This window comes from Notamacropus eugenii, chromosome 5, assembly GCF_028372415.1.
Source record: "Notamacropus eugenii isolate mMacEug1 chromosome 5, mMacEug1.pri_v2, whole genome shotgun sequence".
Classification (NCBI taxonomy): domain Eukaryota; kingdom Metazoa; phylum Chordata; class Mammalia; order Diprotodontia; family Macropodidae; genus Notamacropus; species Notamacropus eugenii.
The window spans coordinates 128,447,980-128,467,122 of record NC_092876.1 but is presented as its reverse complement, the minus strand read 5'-3'; the positions used below and the strand labels follow the sequence as shown (position 1 = coordinate 128,467,122).

Below are 19,143 nucleotides of genomic sequence, written 5' to 3'. Positions count from 1 at the left end.
ATAATTATATACAAATTGAATTACAAATTGACTAAATGAAGATTCTGTTCTGTCCAAAAAATCTTTTTTTCTCATCTTTTTTCCCCCACCATAACTTTGACCTATATTTTCCTCCATATATGCCATGTATTTTTCTATACAACTTATGTATTTAATAGTACTACTGATACTTTAGAGGTTAATCCATTTTATGATTTTAATAAGGGCCTTCAGTTATCTATGATTAATTTCTTTTAATTACTGAGAACTTTGACTTTGTAGTTCACTTCTAACCCATAGGAATTATTGTGAAAGTTAGCTTATGGTGCTTTTAAAGAGGCCATTGTAGTAAATCAAATTGTGAGTTATGTCCATTAAATTTTTTTTTAGAGTCTTAAAATTTCAGAGTTGAAAGATACCTAGAAGATGTAGTATAGTGGGAAGAGTTCTATATTTAGAATGAGAAGACCAGGATTCCTGATTTGTCTTTGCTACCTACTGTTTGTGTGATATTTAGAAATTTAACCTGTCTTGGGTTTCTTAATCTGTAAAAATAAATAGTTGGATTTCATAATCTTTAAAGAATCTTTCAGCACTAAGTCTTAGGTCATCTCATCCAACTTGTAAAGGAATCCCCTCTGCAACTTTCCTAGTAAATTATCATCCAGCCCCTACTTGAGTTCTTTCAGTAGTGAGGAACTAATTACCTTTGGAGGCTACCCATTGCACTTCTGGCCAGTTTCCTTACATTATACCTCATTCTGCCTCTATGTAGCATCCATCCCCCATCTAGTTAAATGCTCAGGACCAAAAAGAGCAAATTGAATCTCTTTTTCATATTGCGATTCCTATGTTAGACTGCTATCATATCTCCCTCGGAACTTCCTCTAAAGTAAGGATCCCTAGTTTCTTCACCTGATCCTCCTATTACATGATTGTTAGTCTCCTTACCATTACTAATTCATTTAACAGATAGTTATTGAGAACCTAATATGTATAAGATTCTGCAGGGGGAACACAAAGAGGAATAGCACTCTCACAGCCTAATCTCCACAAATAACTTTGAGGACAAAGCTTAATACAAAAATGTAATGATTATAAAGTGTTGTTAGCTCAGAGAAGGAAGAAGTCATTTCTGTACGGAGGGCAAGAGAATCGTAGAAGGCACCATAGAGTGTGGCATTTAAGTTGTACCGTTAGGAAATGGGAGAATTAAGAAAGATGAGAGAAGAGTACTTCTAACTAAGGGAACATGAGCAGAGGCCATAGGTAGCAAAGTTTAGATTATCTTTAGGGAACAAGTAATTGCGTTGCATTAGACCATAGATTCATGTTGGAGAAATAATAAATAAGGCTGTTCCATGATAGTATGATTCAGGAAACTTACAAAGAAATCTCTATCTTGGACAAGTTTAAGTACAGTACTAAAAACTATTAGTCTCTAAACATAAAATTTTTCGAAATCTGAATTGTATGAAACCAAGGGTGAGAGAGGGAGAATAGTCAGCGTTACAAAGTTTTTACATTTATACTTTTTTTGCCAGAGATATTTCACTTTTAGTGTTGCAGAATGTAGAGTATTTGCATTGTTCTTGATTTTTATTCTCAGTGGTCTTTTCATTCAGAAGCAGATGGATAGGCTCACATTTATATAATATTCTATAAAACACTGCCCAATAGCCATTTTAGATAGGTAGGACAATCTTACTTTAAAGATATGGAAACTAAGGTTGAGAAAGGTCACCTTTATTACCTCCCACCAACCTATTTCAATAACCTACTTCAATAGATTGGATTCTCTGAAATCTATCCTCAGTCAATGTGCACAGGTTACCCCCATGGAAGGCTTTGTGCCAGGGACTGAGAATAAGAGTGTGAGGACTGAAACTATCCCTGTTCTCAAGGAGCTTGTATTTTAATTGAAGAGACAAAAAGTTCCTATATAAGTGCATACAGAATAATAGAAAGGCAGACCATTTTCTTTTGTATTATGTTCTGTTTTGTTTTATGGTTTCTCCCATTCATTTTACATTTTCTGTGTAACATGTATTTAATAGGAATGTATGTGTTGCCCACCAGCTGTGTACTTGCTCCCATGCTTTTTAGCATGATGTTTTCAGCAGCATTGTCAGATGCCTTCAATGAGGACAAAAATGGCATCAAGGTCAGCTACCATATTGAATGTAAATTACTTAACTTGAAAATGCCACAAGCCAAGACTAAAGTCTTAGTTATATAAAATTATACATATGTAACTTAGTTATATGTATAACATGTGTGTGGTTAGCAAGGTGGCACAGTGAGGGTGAGCTGGTATATGATTTTTTTTCATAGTTGTACCATAAAGTATAGATTGATTCTCTGATGCTTATGCTAATTTTAGCCTAACAATTAATACCAAGAAAACAGATTCTCCACCAGCCAGCATCACACCATCCATATGTGGCACTATCAGTTACAGCAAATGGAGAAATTTTTAATACTATGGATAGGTTCATTTACCTTGGTAATACACTTTCCAAGAATGTACACATAGGTGATGAGATTGACCCAGGCATTACCAGAGCTATCTCAGTGTTTGGGAGGCTCTGAAAGAAAGTATAGGAGAGAAGAGGTATCAGACTGCCTACCAAACCAAAGGTCTACAGAGCCATTGTGCTGACTTCATTGCTGTATGGTTGTGATAGCTTGGCAGTCTACTAGCATCATGCCAGGAAACTGAATCTCTTCCACTGAATTATCTTAAGATTCTGAAGATCACCTAGCAAGGTAAGGTCCTTTCTCCAGCTAAATTGCCAAGCATTTGAACTCTCCTGCAGAGTTTGCCTTAAAGACTTTTATGGAGAGGTCACACAAGGCAGGCACTCTCACATGGAGGTCAGAAGAAGAAATACAAGGACACTCTCAAGGTCTCTCTTAAGAACTTTGGAATCGACTGTTTGACGTTGGAGACACTGGCTAAGGACTTCCTGGCATGGCATGCCTGAATCAAAGAAGACACAATGCTCTGTGAGAAAAGCAGAATTGCAGTAGCTCAAAAGAAGTGTGAGGTGTGCAGATTTAGAGCCATCTCTACTCCAAATGTTCATGTGGACTGTTTGTACCCAACCTGAGCTCATACTGGTCTGATCAGCTACAGTCAGCACATTGTATCTTCCAACATAGTTATATAATTTTGGTCCTCTTTGAGAATTAAAAACCAATATACATATATATCCACATACATATATACATGTATGCATAATATACATATGTACATATGTGTATTTACATGTCTACATGTATGTATAGCTTAGTTATATACATATGTAACTTAATTATATGTATAACGTGTGTGTGGTTAGCAAGGTGGCACAGTGAATAGAATGCTGCACTTGAAATCAGGAAGACCTAAGTTTAAACCCAATCTTAGATATTACTGGGTGATTCTGTACCAGTAAGTTACTCTGTTTGCCTCAGTTTCTTCATCTGTAAAATGAAGATAATATTAGCACTTATCTCCCAGGGTTGTTGTAAGGACCAAATGAGATAATAATTGTTAAGCATTTGGCATAGTGCTGGGCACTATAAAACTATATATATATAAATATTATTTACATATATGTGCTTATACATACATACATACATATATATACACACACATAATTATAGGTATATATGTTGTCTCCCCGAAAGAATATAAGTTACTTGAGTCCAAGGACTCATTTTTGTCTTTTTATGGACCCAGTGCCTAAAATAGTGCCTGTCACATAATAAGCATTTAATAAATGCTTGTTTTTCATTGACTGATAGTAATGGGAGATATTATAAAGGAAGGATGGAGAGCATTTATCCAAAAAGAATAATAAGAAGAAAACTGCAGAGGCAGAAAGTAGCTTGAGTCCCCATTGTAGAAGGCGTAGTGTAAAGAACATGAACTCTCTTCTAGAAACATCAGGGAGCCATTGAAGGGTTTTTTTTTTTAAACTAGAGGGTGTCATTAAAATTTTTTGAAGAATAATCTGCTAGTGGTATATAGGAACAGACTGGAATCAGACAGATCAGTTAAGAAGATATTGTAATTCAGTCCCCAAATAGTTTTAATACAAAATTAGTTTGGTTAAATTAGAATGTTAGATTAGCATAAAACAAAGAGTACTGGACTGATTTGGAGTCATAATACCTGGTCTTAATTCTCCTGAGAGAGGGAGAGATGATTATTAACAATGATTTGGAGAGAGGTGATTATTAATGATTTGGGGAGATCCAAAGGCCGTCCGTTTCCCCCTCTCCCCCCTTTTTCTAAAGTCCTAGTTCTAAAAGCTCAGTCTCTTGAAGGAAGTTACTGATGAGACTGGACTAACTTTCTTGTTCAGACCCCACCCAGGTGGGTGGGAAAGCCTTTATGCTCTTCTGTTGTTTGGGTGGAGGAATCAGTTCTTTGAATAGATTGCCCAAGGCTGGGGGCAGCTTAGAAGTGAATGACATATTCAAAGTTCACATCCAGCCCCTCAGTGATTAATATTTGTTCTCTCTTTAATTATTAGCTAATCAGAATTGATTGCCACCCTCACAAACAACCTTTTCATTGGGCATAACATAAGCTGTGAGTCCACTCTATGATTGTCTTTGCTCTAAGAGAGAGCTGACCAAATGATCATCCTTTTATTAAAATGCTAGATTTTTAAAATAAATCCAGAAGTTATCTCTTGAGCCTTTTTAATTGCTTGTATGTTTGTGTGCATATGTATGTGTACACACATGCACATACATATATGTACACACATGCATGCATGCATGCATACATCTCACTTTACCAATCCAGTCTTGGACAAGACACATAATGTCCCTGGGCCCCAGTTTTCCCATATGTAAAATGATGGGTTGCTTCTTAGAGGTCCTATAAGATTCCTTTGAGCTCTGAGTTCCTGTGGCCTTATGGGTGTTAGTTGTCCATCTTCTCAGTCAACTTTTTATCTATTTTGCATCTCTGGAAGATGTAACTCTTATTTTGGAAATACTTATACTAGCTCTGGTTGCCCTTACAAAGTCTTTAGGAAAAGATTTAACAGCAACTTTTGAAGAGGCTACTTTGTCCCTGTTACTGTTTAGCCAAATCCTACTCCCTTGTGGATATTCTTTTACCTCATGTGTTTGATAGCTTAAGAATTTTCAGAGGCTTTTATTTATTTATTTATTTATTTATTTATTTTTTACCAATTCTACTGCCCACTCTTGTTTTTCCTTTGTTGATGGTGCTAGTCACAGAATGTAGACTTGGTTTGAACAGATCCTTCCTGCTTTTTTAGTATCTTATTAAAACTGATTATTGCTATGATACCTAAAATTAGAGGCTATTTCAGGGGAATGTTAACTGGTCCTTAGAATTGAAGCTTCCTAAATTGAAAAAGGGTCACAGAGTGGAAAAAAATAGATAAATGGATTTAATCTAAGCAGTTGATAATAACTTTTTAAAGTTAAAAATATCATTTTGAAATGGCTCGTTTTTGTAAAGGCATTCTGGACTAGTTACAAGATGAATTTTCAGCATAGAACCAGTTGCTCAAATATTTCTACAATAATGCTTTCTTGTCACCTTTCTCAATGTCCTGCCAATAAAAGTCACATAGCACGACACAGATATTTCACAGTGTCTTTATAAATGGCATGCTTTGTAACTAGAATGTACTTAAGGCAGCTTGTGATAATTTATGAATAAAAATAATGATACTGTATTCATCGGAGCATTTTGATAACCTGTTTTAGCAAATTCAACTCACAGTCATTTATTAATTGTTGTATGAAAAGAGCTATGCTAATTACTGAGGATATAAAAACAAACGCTGGCAGTTGTTCATCTTTTATAATTTACCAAAGTACTCTTGGAAAGTTTGAGAAGGAAAAGTTTTCAAAAAAGGGTGCCATTTGATCTGAACTTTGAAGGAAGAAAAAAATTTCAGCATGGAGAGATAAGAAGGGAGTTTGTTCAAGGTACAGGACATGCATGATCTTCATAGATATATAAAAGGATGAGATCAAGGATCAAACCATAACCAGTCTTATGACTAAAGCAGAAAATACAATTCCTATATTTGTGACAAGATAATCCCAGATTTGTTCATTGTTTTTGTAGTGTTTACATAGACAAAAGAGCCTATGCCTGACTTCTTGGTTGTTTCATTTGTCCCCATTTTCATTCTTTGAAAAATGCATTGTACTTAAAGTCAGAAAGAACTGAGTGTATAGCATGACTTTTAACATTTAACTGCTTGTGTAACCCAAAGCAAACTGCTTAACCTCTGTAAGCTCAGTTTCTTCATCTTCTTCACTAAGGATCATAATTTTTGTATGACTTAACTCACAGACTGTTATGAGGAAAGCAGTCTATAAACTTTGAAGTACCAAAGAGATATGAAAATTTTTTTAAAGAAATAAGCTCAGACATGATCAACAAGATGGACTAGACATTTTCTCAGATCACCACAACCTCTTAAACCTTTCCAAAATAAAAATTATGTTCCAGGCATAAAGCAATATCAGTTGTCTCCATAGTATAGGATACCAAAAAGCCAAAAGTAAAGACTCCATGAATTAATGCCTAACTCACGCACACTCAGCACTCCCTCCCCCACTTCCCACCATTCTCCTGGCAGAAAGTCTGTGCTAGCCAAACCTATCAAGGGGCTTGCAAAAGAATGCAACCCCCCCTTAATCTTCCCACCTTCTCTTTCCAGTGCCTGGAACTCCAAATTCCAAACTGCATAAATTTGCTGAGGCAAAGATAGCCAGTACTCCCAGTATTCTGTGCTACAACAGAGCCCTGCAGGAGATTGGAGTAAGAGAGGGAATGGGGCAAGACATTTTACAAAACTGGATTGGACTAGAGGTCAGCCTCCTTCTGCCCCCACTCCCAGCTACTCAGTGCCTCAGAGACTAAAATTCCAAAGGACAGAAATCCACGTAAGCTGTAATATCATCCATGTGGCAGAACTCTGTACTGTTGTGCCAAAGAACTGAGGAAGAGAGGAATGGGTCAATAAACTCTGTTTACTCTGTGTGTGTGTGTGTGTATGTGCACGCCTGCGCGCATGTAGTGATGAGGAGGGGCACTGGCACAACCTGATGGAAAGAACCTAACACCCAACCAAAACAAAGACATACACAAAACCACATGGATGGAGTTTTTTTTTTTACTGTGCATTAAGTAAATCAAGAAAAGCAGGAGTCGCAGTCATGGTATCCAGCAAAGCAAAAAGAAATATACAAAAAATAAAAAAGAATAAACAACAAAACTACATTATATAGAACATAACACAGATAACAAACCAACATTAGTAGTAAACTTATGTTTTAAATGCCTCAGCATCCAGATTCATAAAGAAGATAACTGAGCTACATGATCACATAGACAGTAACACAATATAGACAATATTAATAAGAATACAGACAGAAATATTATAGTGACAGGAGATTTCAGTGTGCCTCTCTCTGTTTTGGATAAGTAACAGAAATAGTGAACACAACCTTTATCAGCCATACATAATGGCTATAAAAATAGTCTCTGAATTAGAGTCCACAAACAAAAGACCCATCCAGATGGAGAAAACACTAAAATTTTAAATGAATGAATCAAAGAACAAATCATGTAGAAACCTTATGTGAAAGAAAATGATAATGATCAGACAGCATGTCAGAATTTCTGGGATGCAGAAAAAGTAGTCCTCAACATAATAATTACATTACTAACTATATATTATCAAAATAGAAAAAAGACAAGACTAGTGTACTGAATAAACCTTAAAAAAAAACCAACAGAAAGTCAAAAAAAAATAAGACCCTCAACCAACCCTAAAAAATAAGTATACAAGTGTGCATGCTAAGAATTAGAGGAGAAATAAAAGCAGAAACCAAAAAATTTATTTGATAAGTTTTTAATCTTATTCAAAAGAAGAGGGCAGAAAATTAAATCAACAAAAAAGTTAATGAGCAAAGGAAAATCACAACAAAATCCGAAGAAATAAAAATAATTATGTAAATATATCATACACAGTTATATACAAGTAAAACTGAGAACCCAAAAGTAATAGAGGAATACCTTCAAAAATGTAAATTACCCAGACTGACAGATGACCACATAGAGAACTTGAGTGACTCAATCTCAGAAAATAAAACTAGTCATAAAAAACAGTTATCAAAAATCTCCTGGTCTTGATGAATTTATGGGAGAATTGTCACACTATTAAAGATTATTAATACCTACACTACACAAATTATTCTCAAAAATTAAGAAAGCAACCTAGCAAAATCCTTTTAGGAGACACATATAGTCCTAATACTTAAACCATAGAAGGATAAAACTCATAAAGAAAGCTATAGGTTAACATCATTAATGAATATAGATTTAAAAATTTTAAACAATATTCTGTAAAAACAGACTACAGTAATTTATTCAAGAAGTCATTCATTATGACCAAGTTGGATTTATACAGAGATGGTTCAACATTGGGAAAGCAATCAACATAATTAATCATATTAAAAACCAAAATATCCATAACCACATGATTATTTCAATAGATGCAAAAAAATTCTTTGACAAAGAATACTTGTTTATGGTAAAAACGTGTGAAGTATAAACACAGAAGTACCTTTTTTAATATCATAAAAAAAAAATCTGTCTAAAGCCAAAAGAAGCATCATATGCAATGGGGGTACATGAGAACCTTTTCCAGTAAAGATGAAAGTGAAACAAGAATGCCTCACTGTTGTTTGATATACTTCTAGAAATGTTAGCAATAGCAAAATAAGAAAAAAAAAACTAAAGGTGTAAAGGAAGAAAAAGATGAAATTACCCATATATGCTGATGATGCTTGGAAAATCTCAGGGAATAAGCAAAGACGCTAATCAAGATAAGTAATAGTTTCAGCAAAATTGTATTCTACAAAATCAGCCCACAAAAATCAACTGCATTTCTATATGATAGCAAAATCTAAGAAGCAATAATATAAAGGAAACTCCCATTCCAAGTAACTACAAAGTAGCATTAAGTTTCAAGGGATCAATCCACACAAAGCACACAAAATACTAGTATGTATTTGATTACAAAGTGCTCCTTAAAGAAATAAAGGACAATTTAAATAGCTGGAGGCTTATTCAGTATTCCTGGTGAGTCCATGAAATGAAAATAACAATGCTACCAACGTTCATTTACATATTTAATACCACAACATTTAGATTATTGTGGCATTTTTTTTTGTAGAACTTGATAAAATAATACCAGAATTCATTTTGAAAAACCGAAGAACTGGACTATCAAAGGAAATAATGAAAAAAGGTAGAGATGAAGGGGAAACAGCATTCTCAAAACTCAAGCTATATTGTAAATCAACAGTCCTCAAAATCATCTGCTGTGGTGGTTAAAAAACAATGGAATACATAACCCAGTGTTTGATAAATCAGAAAACACAAATCACTTAGCAGGGAAGAACTACCTAAGAAAAGTGGACAATAGTCTAGCAGAACTAGGAGCACCTCGCACCATATTCCACAATACGTTTTAAATAGATACATGACCTTAATGTTTAAAAAATCATATGGTGGTGGTAGAGCCAAGATGGCAGAGTAGAAGCAAATACTTGCTAAACTCTCCCCCCAAACCCTTCAAAAACCTGTAAAAAATGACTAAACAAATTCTAGAGCAGCATATGGAGGAGTCTATCACAAAATGACAGGCTGAAGCAAATTTCCAGACAATCTGGAAGGTCTGTGGCAAGGGTCTATTGCACCAGGCTGGAAGCAGAGCACAGTTCCATGTGGGCCACATTGGTACTGATTGAGAAGGAGCAGGCCTTAGGTGACTGAATCACTGCTGGCTGCTGTGGTTTCCAGACTTCTCAACCCATAATCACTAAAGACAGCTTCAAAAGTCAGTGGGAAGAGTCTCTCTCCTGTCTTAGAGGGGAGCAATGTCTGGCCCCAGGGCCAGGCCCAGCCCCAACCCCAAGGCAGCTGCAGTCACTGCTGAAGCTGATGCTGCTTCTGGAGCCCTCCACTTAACAAAGCTGATTGGGTGGGGAAATAAGCAAATGGGAAAAAAAGAAATAGACTATAGATTCTTACTTTTTTGGTGAATAAGCATTTTCTTAGGTCACTGATGATGATGAAGATCAAAACATGCACCCAGAAGAAGACAGCAAAGCCAAAGCTCCTACATCTAAAGCCTGTAAGAAAAATGAATTGGTCTCAGGCCATGGAAGAACTCAAAAAGGATTTTAAAAATCAAGTAAGAGAAGTAGAGGAAAAATTGGGAAGAGAAATGAGAGTAATGCAAGAAAATCATGAAAAACAAAATGAAAAGCAAAAACATCAATACCTTGCTAAAGGAAACCACCCCCCAAAAATGCTGAAGGAAATACCACCTTTCAAATTAGACTAACCCAAATGACAAAAGAGGTCCAAAAAGCCAGTGAGGAGAAGAACGCATTTAAAAGCTGAATGGACCAAATGGAAAAAGAGGTCCAAAAGCTCCCTTGCCAGGCCTAGAGGCCTGAGGGCTACCCGAGTCTTCTTACCTTACCTCCCGAGGTCTTCGGCTGGCCAAGCCGGATGCTCGTATGAGAGAAAGGACGTTCCAGAGTCGAACAAGGGTTGAGCTTTATTCAGGGTTCTGGTTACAAGTGCAGGGGAATTCTTCCTTAGGAGGGAGCGAAGAATCTCCCAAGGAGGCAAAGATCTTACAATAAGAGATTGGAAGCAGAAGTGTAAGTGGGGAGAGAGGGGGAGGGGAGAGAGGAAAGAGGAAAAGCGGAACCTTGTGTCCTCACACGTGGCCCCTCCACCCAAGAGAACTTTCAGGCTTTCCTGATCCTACTTAAGCTCTCCAGCCGCATAGTTTGCATCAGAATACCGTGCTGTTAGGTGTGCCCAGATCCGGAACAATCTCGAGGGCGGGGAGAGCTCTCTCCCATCACGTTTCTCAGGGGAAGAGGCGGAAATACATGAGATAGCTCGGTTCACCTCGATTCCCAGTCGTTTCCTGGGGGGCCTCGTGAGAACTCTAAGATTTAGAAGTTCCCACCTTTAACCGCCTGAGACTGTCCACATGGAATTGAGCTTCCATCCCCAGCACTCCCTAAAGAAGATGATTCTTAACTGAGTCAAATTTACAAGAATATAAGTCATTCCCCAAATGATAAATGGTTAAAGGATACAGGCAGTTTTCAGAGGAAGAAAACTATAGTCATGAAAAAATGCTCTAAATCACTGTTGATTAGAGAAATACAAAACAAAACAACTCTGAGGTGTACCACATCACCCCTATCAGATTGATTAACACGACAAAACAGGAAGGTGATAAATGTTGGAGAAGATGTGGGAGAGTTAAAACACTAATTCATTGTTGGTAGAGCTATAAGCTAATCCATCCATTCTGGAGAACAATTTAGAACTATGCCCAAGAGGGAAGTGAGGGCAAGAGTGAGCAGAAGAAGCTGGAGCTGGGGGGCGGGGGGAGTTCCAGGGACAGCAGGGGCCCATGGGAGGGGACAGCGGCAGCAATGACCACCATATGGGCTAATTGCCACCCTGTCCGGCATGGGGATGTTGAAGCACATGGTGTTGCCAGCCAGGTTCTGAAAGGTGGATGTGGATGAGTATGACAAGAACAAGTTCATGGATGAGGAGGACGGAAACAAGGGCCAGGCTGGGCCCGACGAAGGCACACGACAGCTGCGTTACAGGCAATTCTGAAAAACCCTCCAATCAACACCAAGAGTCAGGCAGTTAAGGACCAAGCAGGCAGCATTGTCCAGAAGGTGCTCATCTCTTTTAAAGCTAATGATATTGAAAAGGCAGTGCAGTGGTGTGAATCTTCTAATGAAGTACATTTATAAAGGCTTTGAAAGCCCCTCAGATAACAGCAGAGCTGTACTACTGCAGTGGCATGAAAAGATACTTGCTGCTGGAGGGGTAGGGTCCATTGTTAGATTCTTGACTGCTAGGAAAACAGTTTAGTCCAGCAAAAAGTGGGCACCTGCCATGGCTATGGGAGTTGCTGGTACAAAGACCAAAACAGCCAAATGCTGCTGCTACCCTGTGGGAAGAGTCTGCATCTCTCAGCTTTGCCTTCTTGCTTTTTTTTTCATATCTGTGAAGGAAAACAAAATGCCTATCAGTTTTTCTTTAGTTAAAATTTGGGGTAAGGTTTAACAATTTTGTTTTAACAGGCATATTTGATGTTCTCAAAACTGTTTCAGTGAGACACACACACACACACGCGCACACACACCCACATACACACACACACACACACACACACACACACACACCTTGCATCCAAGTGTACTTGTGCAGTTTTAATCCCTGTTGGCTGGATCTTTCAAATTGATATAGTGGTATTTGATCAAATCCCTGAGGGTAGTGTCTTAATACATTGCTAATAAGACAATATACCTTAAATAAAAGAGATGTTTGAAAGACTGGCAGCTATTAACATTGCAGAACTGGACCAACTTCTGGTCAAGAAGAATGTATTACTGAAGCAGATTTTTTTTTTTTTTTAAAGAAAATACACACACCTTGCATCTTTGGTTCTCTTTGTATCCAGATTATCTATGTTGTGGGTTGTGTGTTCTTTCTCTAAGCATCTACTATTTATATCTTCTCAGTTTCTTTGACTATTCAGGATCCAGAACAAGGGGTCATAGTGTATTCATAAATATCTGCACAATATTACTGCCTGACTAGCATAGGCACAAAGCTTTTGCCCCCATGGGTTGGCCCTGTTTAAGGGAACTGTGATCCTAATGGAAAAGGAAAATAGGATTCGTGATATGATTCACATCCTGGGCAGCACGTGAATAAAGTGCTATTTCCTACAAAAAGCATAGTAGCTGCCTTTGACAGTATGACATGTACAACTGGTATATTCCCTATAGTTGTCTCTCTGATAAGTGTTCTTCAGGTAGTGGAAATCTCAATAAATTTCGTTCTGTTCCAAACACGTACACATTCCATGTATTATTACCGTGTTTAGTTTTTAAGAGAAACAGCCACACAGCAAAAAGTGTTTACTTTGTTGAATAAACCAAACAATTCTCTCAAAAATGAGAGGTGCTTTTAAAAAGCTATTCTTCAGGAACTCTAGAGCAAACCACCTGGGACCACCCGAATGCATATGACCAGGAGGGAAACAGTCTGTGTCTAACACTTATGTCTAACACCAGTTCACATGTCAGTTACTTCAGTGAAAACTGGTGCAAAATTTCAAAAACTCTTTGCTGTTTTTGATACTTGCTTTTTTTTGCAAAAATGATGAAGTTCTGAAAATAAATTGTCATTGTTGAATAAAAAAAAAGAAGTGTGCCCAAAGAGCTACAAAAATGTGTATACCCTTTGACCTAGCAATACCGTTTTTAGAACTGTATCCCAAAGAGATCAGAAAAAGGGAAAATGGTACCACATGTACAAAAATATTTATAGCGGCTCTGTTTGTAGTGGTCAAGAACTGGAAATCAAGGGGATGCACATCAATTGGGGAATAGCTGAACAAACTGTGGTATATGAATGTAATGGAATACTATTGTGCTATAAGAAAAGATGAACAGAAAGACTTCAGAGAGGACTGGAAAGACTTGTATGAACTGATGCTGAGTGAAATGAGCAGAACCAGGAGAACATTGCACACAACCACAATGTGTGAGGAGTTTTTCTAGCAGACTTAGTCCTTCACATCAATGCAAGGACCTAAAGCATTCCCAAAGGACTCTTGAGGCAAAATACCATCTACAGCCAGAAAAAGAACTATGGAATTGGAGTGCAGAATGAAGCAGAATATTTTCTCTTGTGTTATATTTTGGTTTTTTTTCCTTCTGGTTTCCCCCATTCATTTTAATTCCTCTATGCAACATGACTAATGTGAAAATATGCTTAATAAGAATGTATGTATAGAAACCATATAAGATTGCATTCATTCTCAGGAAGTGAGGGGGAAGGAAGGTGGAGAAAATCTAAGACCTATGGAAGTAATTGTAGAAAACTGAAAACAAATTAATAAAAAAAAAAAATAATTCTTTAAAAATTAGAATGAAGCAAATGGAAGCTAATGACTTTATGAGAAATCAAAAAATTTTAAAATAAAACCAAAAGAATGAAAAAATAGAAGACAATGTGAAGTATCTCATTGAAAAAACAACTGACCTGGAAAATGGATCCAGGAGAGATAATTTAAAAATCTTTGGACTACCTCAAAACCATGATCAAAAAGAGATCCTAGACATCATCTTTCAAGAAATTATCAAGGAAAGCTACCCTGATTTTCTATAACCAGAGGGTAAAATAGAAATTGAAAGAATCCACACATCACCCCCTGAAAGAGATCCCAAAAGGAAAACTCCTAGGAATATTGTAGCCAAATTCCAGAGTTCCCAGGTCAAGGAGAAAATATTACAAACAGCCAGAAAGAAACAATTCTAGTATTGTGGAAATGCAGTGAGGATAACACAGGACTTAGCAGCTTCTACTTTGAGGGAAAAGAAAGCTTGGAACATGATATTCCAGAGGTCAGAGGAGATTGGATTAAAACCATGAATCATCTACCCAGCAAAACTGAGTATAATATTTCAGAGGAAAAAAAAATGGAATTTTAATTAAATAGAGTATTTCCAAGTATTCTTGTTGAAAAGGCCAGAGCTAAATAGAAAATTTGACTTTCAAATACAAGTATCAAGAGAAGTATGAAAAGATAAACAGGAAAGAGAAACCATAAAGGACTTATTAAAGTTGAACTGTTTACATTCCTACATGGAAAAATATTTGTAACATGAGATTTTTCTCAGTAGTAGGATACTCGGAGGGAATATATATGTATGTGTGTATACATATATATGTATTTGTGTATACATACAAATATAGAGGGAGAGGGAGAGCACACAGGGTGAGCTGAATATGAAGGGATGATATCTAAAAAAGAAAATTAAGGATTGAGAGGAGTGTACTAGGAAAAAGAGAAAGGGAGAGGTAGAATGTAGTAAATCATCTCACATAAAAGAGGCAAGGAAAAGGTTTTACAATGGAGAAGAAGAAAGTTCAAATAATGCTCATTTGCCTCTACTGTAATAGGTTTTTGTGCCTTTTCATGTGATGTAATTTGCTCTTGTGTGCCTCCTCCTTTCCTCTTCTTCCAGTACAATCTCTTCACCACTTCATTAGATTTTTTTGAGATCATATCAAAGTAAACGTATACCTACACCCTCTATTATGTATACTCTTTTTTAAATGGCATAATAACAATATAGTTCTCAAGAATTACAAGTATCATCTTTCTTAGTAGGGATATAAACAGTTTGCCCTTATTAATAACGTAGTTTTTTTTCTTTCCAGTTTACCTTTTTATGCCTCTCTTGAGTCTTGTATTTGAAGATTAAATTTTCTGTTGAGCTCTGGTATTTTCATCTGGAAAGTTTGGGAGTCCTCATTTTGTTGAGTATCTGTCTCCTCCCCTGAAAGATTTTGCTCAGTTTTTCTGGATAGTTGATCCTTGGTTGTAATCCAAGCTCCTTGGTCCTATGGAATATCATGCCCTCCGATCTTTTAATGTAGAAGTTGCAAGGTCCTGCATAATCCTGACTCTGGCTCCATGATATTTAAATTGTTTCTTTTTGGCTGCTTGAAGTATTTTTTCTTTGACTTGATAATTTTGGAATTTGGCTACGACATTTTTTGGCATTTTCAGTGTGGAATCTCTTTCAGGAGGTGATTAGTGGATTCTTTTGATGACTCTTTTACCTTCTGGTTCTAGGACCTCAGGGCAGTTTTCCTTAATGATTTCCTGAAACATGCTGTCCAGGCTTTTTCTTTCATCATGGTTTTCAAGTAGACCAGTAATTTTTAAATTGATTCTCCTGGATCTGTTTTCCAGGTCAGCTGTTTTACCAGTGAGATATTTTACATTTTCTTCTATTTTTTTCATTCTTTTGTTTCTGTTTGATTCTTAATATCTCATAGAGTCATTAGCTTCCACTTCCAATTCTAATTTTTAACAAATATTTTTCTTCTATTAAATTTTGTACTTCCTTTTCCATTTGACCCATTTTAATTCTTAAGGAGTTCTTCTCTTCAGTGAGTTTTTGTGCCTTCTTTTCCATTTGGCCAACTCTACTTTTTAAGGACTTGTTTTCTACAGTCAGTTTTTGTTCTTCCTCTTCCACTCTATTGGCTCTCTCTTGCATACCTCTCATTTCTTTTCACCATTTTTCTTCTGCCTCTCTTATTTGACTTTTAAAATCCATCTTGATCTTCCAAGAAGGCTTTTTGGGCTTGAAACCAGTTCTTATTCCCCTTTGATATTTTGGATATGGGTATATTGAACACATTGTCCTCTTCTGAATTTGTGCCTTGATTTTCGATGTTCCCTGTACCTGTAAGAATCTATGGTCATTGTCCCTTTCTACATTTTGCCCATGGTGTTTGCCTAATTCTTGGCCTTTAGAATTGATCTCTCCTGTTGGTGTGTGGGGACCATTGACCCAAGCTTCTTATGCTAGGAGCCTGGAACCTGGTCACTGGCTTTGTGTGCTGGGACCTCAGATGTTGGCAGCTGGAGGCTATAAGGGTCTGGCATCTTACCTGGTGCTGAACTGGGGTCAGTAACACTGGAATCCTTGGGGCGGAGGGTCTGGCCCCTAGGAGATGCCTGTTCACCCAAGTCTTACACTTGAATGTTTGGCTCCTGCTCATGTGAGCTTTGCACCAGAATGTTTGGCTGCTGGAGAACACTAGTGCACGTAGTGGTTTTCTGACCTAGTGTATACCAGTTCCCCTGCCTGTGCTGAGGCACTCAGGGGCTCCTGGTGTTGGTGCTTTCCTGCTCCACCACCCTTGGGCTCAAGATCTCCCCCTGATTTGCTGGGGCGGGGCTTGCCTCTGGTTTGCTGGGATGCCTCCCATTCTGTACTGCTCCCCATCTCCCAGAGTGAGAGGGGCCCTTCCTATTAATCCCCCAAACTTCCCGGACCACAGGATTGCTGCACCCCATCTTTCTGCTGGCTCAGCTCTTCCAGGGTTTGTCCTGGGGTGATTTTTTTTTTTTTTGACTTGCAGAGATCAGTAAGGGAGGGTGAGAGCTACTTATTTCTTACTTTGCCATCCTGGCTCCCAGAAGTATAACTCATTCTATTCCTGTTCCATATTTTCCAGCATGTTTTTGGTCATGCCCAATTAATTCCTATTTTTAAATTTAAATCACTTAGTATCAGAGGTCTTATTGAATATTTGTAGAATTTTTTTTACTGCTTCTTCTACAACATTTTCACACATCTTGAGTTCCCTAAGACAGAGTAAGTAGTCAGACATCTGATGTTATATTTTTTTGTTGCCTATATGCATGATATGACCAACACCAATAATTGCCTCTCTAGAGAACCTGTGAACCGTTATTCCATTTAGCTGCAATTTCTGTTTTCTACTTTCATTTATAGCAAGATGACCTTCTCTTCTCTATACTCTCTTTCTTAGTGACTTCATTGGGTCCCATGGATTTAATTACCATCTCTATGCAGATTTCTCACAGATCTATCTAGCTCCATTCTCTCCTCTGCATTCAAGTCTCACATTTCTGTCTGTTAGATATTTCTAAACTGAATGTCCTCTCAAACTTAGCAAATCCAAGACAGGATGCATTATCTTTCCCCAAATTCCATATTCTTCCAAATGTCTCTATTTCTGTCAAAGATGGCATCATACTTTTCAGTCTCCCTGATTCATAACCTTAATATTACATTTGTTCTGTCACTTTCCCTCATGTCACATATCCATTTAGCTGCCATATCTTACTATTTCTACCTCCTCAGCATCTCTTCCCTTTAATTTCTTCTCTCTTCTCATAGCCACAGCACCTTGATTCACTTCATTTGTCTTATTGCAAGAGTCCCTAATTCATTTCCCTGCCTCAATTCTCTTCTTAGTTTAGTTCATCTTCTAACCAGCTGACAAAATGATTTTGCTTAAGCACAGTGTATATCACCCCCTACCAATTTGTCTCCAGTGGTTCTGTTGCTTCTAGGATAAAATATAAGCTTTCCTGTTTATTTAAAGACCTCTACAATTTGGCCCAAACCTATTGTTCCAGCTCCATTGGACATTACTTCCTCTCACACTTTGCCATCCAGACTAGACACCCAGATTTCTCTCTGTTCCTCAGAAATAATACTTTATCTCCCATGTCTGTGTCTTTGCAGTGGCCATCATTAATGTCTGAAATACCATTCTTCCTCATCTCTGCCTCATAAAATTGTTTTCTTTAGCACTTGAAGCTTTTCTTGATCCCCTTCCCTGACTACTAGTGCCCTTCCCTCCAGGTACCTCATATATATTTACAAATGTTAAAATGCCAGATGATTGCTAGTTATTCACTGTATTTATTCTGTTTCCCATGTACTTATTTTCCCCATTTGAACTAGAGTTCCTTCAGAGTAAGGATTTTTTTCATTCTATATATTTGTATCTCCAGCATATAGCATTGTGCCTGGTACATAGCAGGTGCTTAATGAAAGCGTGGTGAATTGATTATACATATTGTCACATGTGAAAGCCATCAAATATTTGAAGAGCAATTAATACCTTTGCTACACAAATTAGTCTCAAAAATTAAGAAGCTTAAACCCTTTCTCAAACTCCTTTTGTGAAGTAAGCATAGTTTTCATATCAAACCAAGGAAAAATAAGCAAGAAAAGAAAATTATGGACCAGTATCACTAATGAATAATGATGTAAAAATCTATCTAAAATACTAGCAAAAAGACTGCAACATTACATTTAAAAAATTAATCAACATGACCAAGTTGGATTTATGCAAGTAATTCATGGGTTCTTCAAGTTTAGGGAAACAGCATAATCATATTAATAACTAAACACCCCAAATTGCATATTTATATCATTATATAAAGAATCTTTGACAAAGTCCAGTACTTATTTATGCTAAAACAAATAACCCTAAAAGAATAGACATGGAAAAGCCAGTTGTTAATATAAAAAAGTTTCTCAAACCAAAACTAACATTATTTGCATCATAGAAACACCATTAGCTATCCCAGCAGATAGAAAGATGCCTTCTTTCCCCATTCTTATCTGATATTGCTCTAGAAATACTAATGATAGAGTAAAACCAGAAGAAGAAATTAAAGGCATAAAGAG

At 37.0% G+C, this 19,143-nt stretch overlaps 1 protein-coding gene and 1 pseudogene across 2 annotated transcripts in view; both read left to right on the top strand.

The window, feature by feature from the left end:
* Positions 1 to 19,143, top strand: part of UVRAG (UV radiation resistance associated) — a 428,278-nt gene that overhangs the window by 274,612 nt on the left and 134,523 nt on the right. The gene's annotated exons all lie outside the window — the stretch shown is intronic.
* On the top strand, positions 11,555 to 12,509 carry LOC140505139 (actin-related protein 2/3 complex subunit 5 pseudogene; annotated as a pseudogene).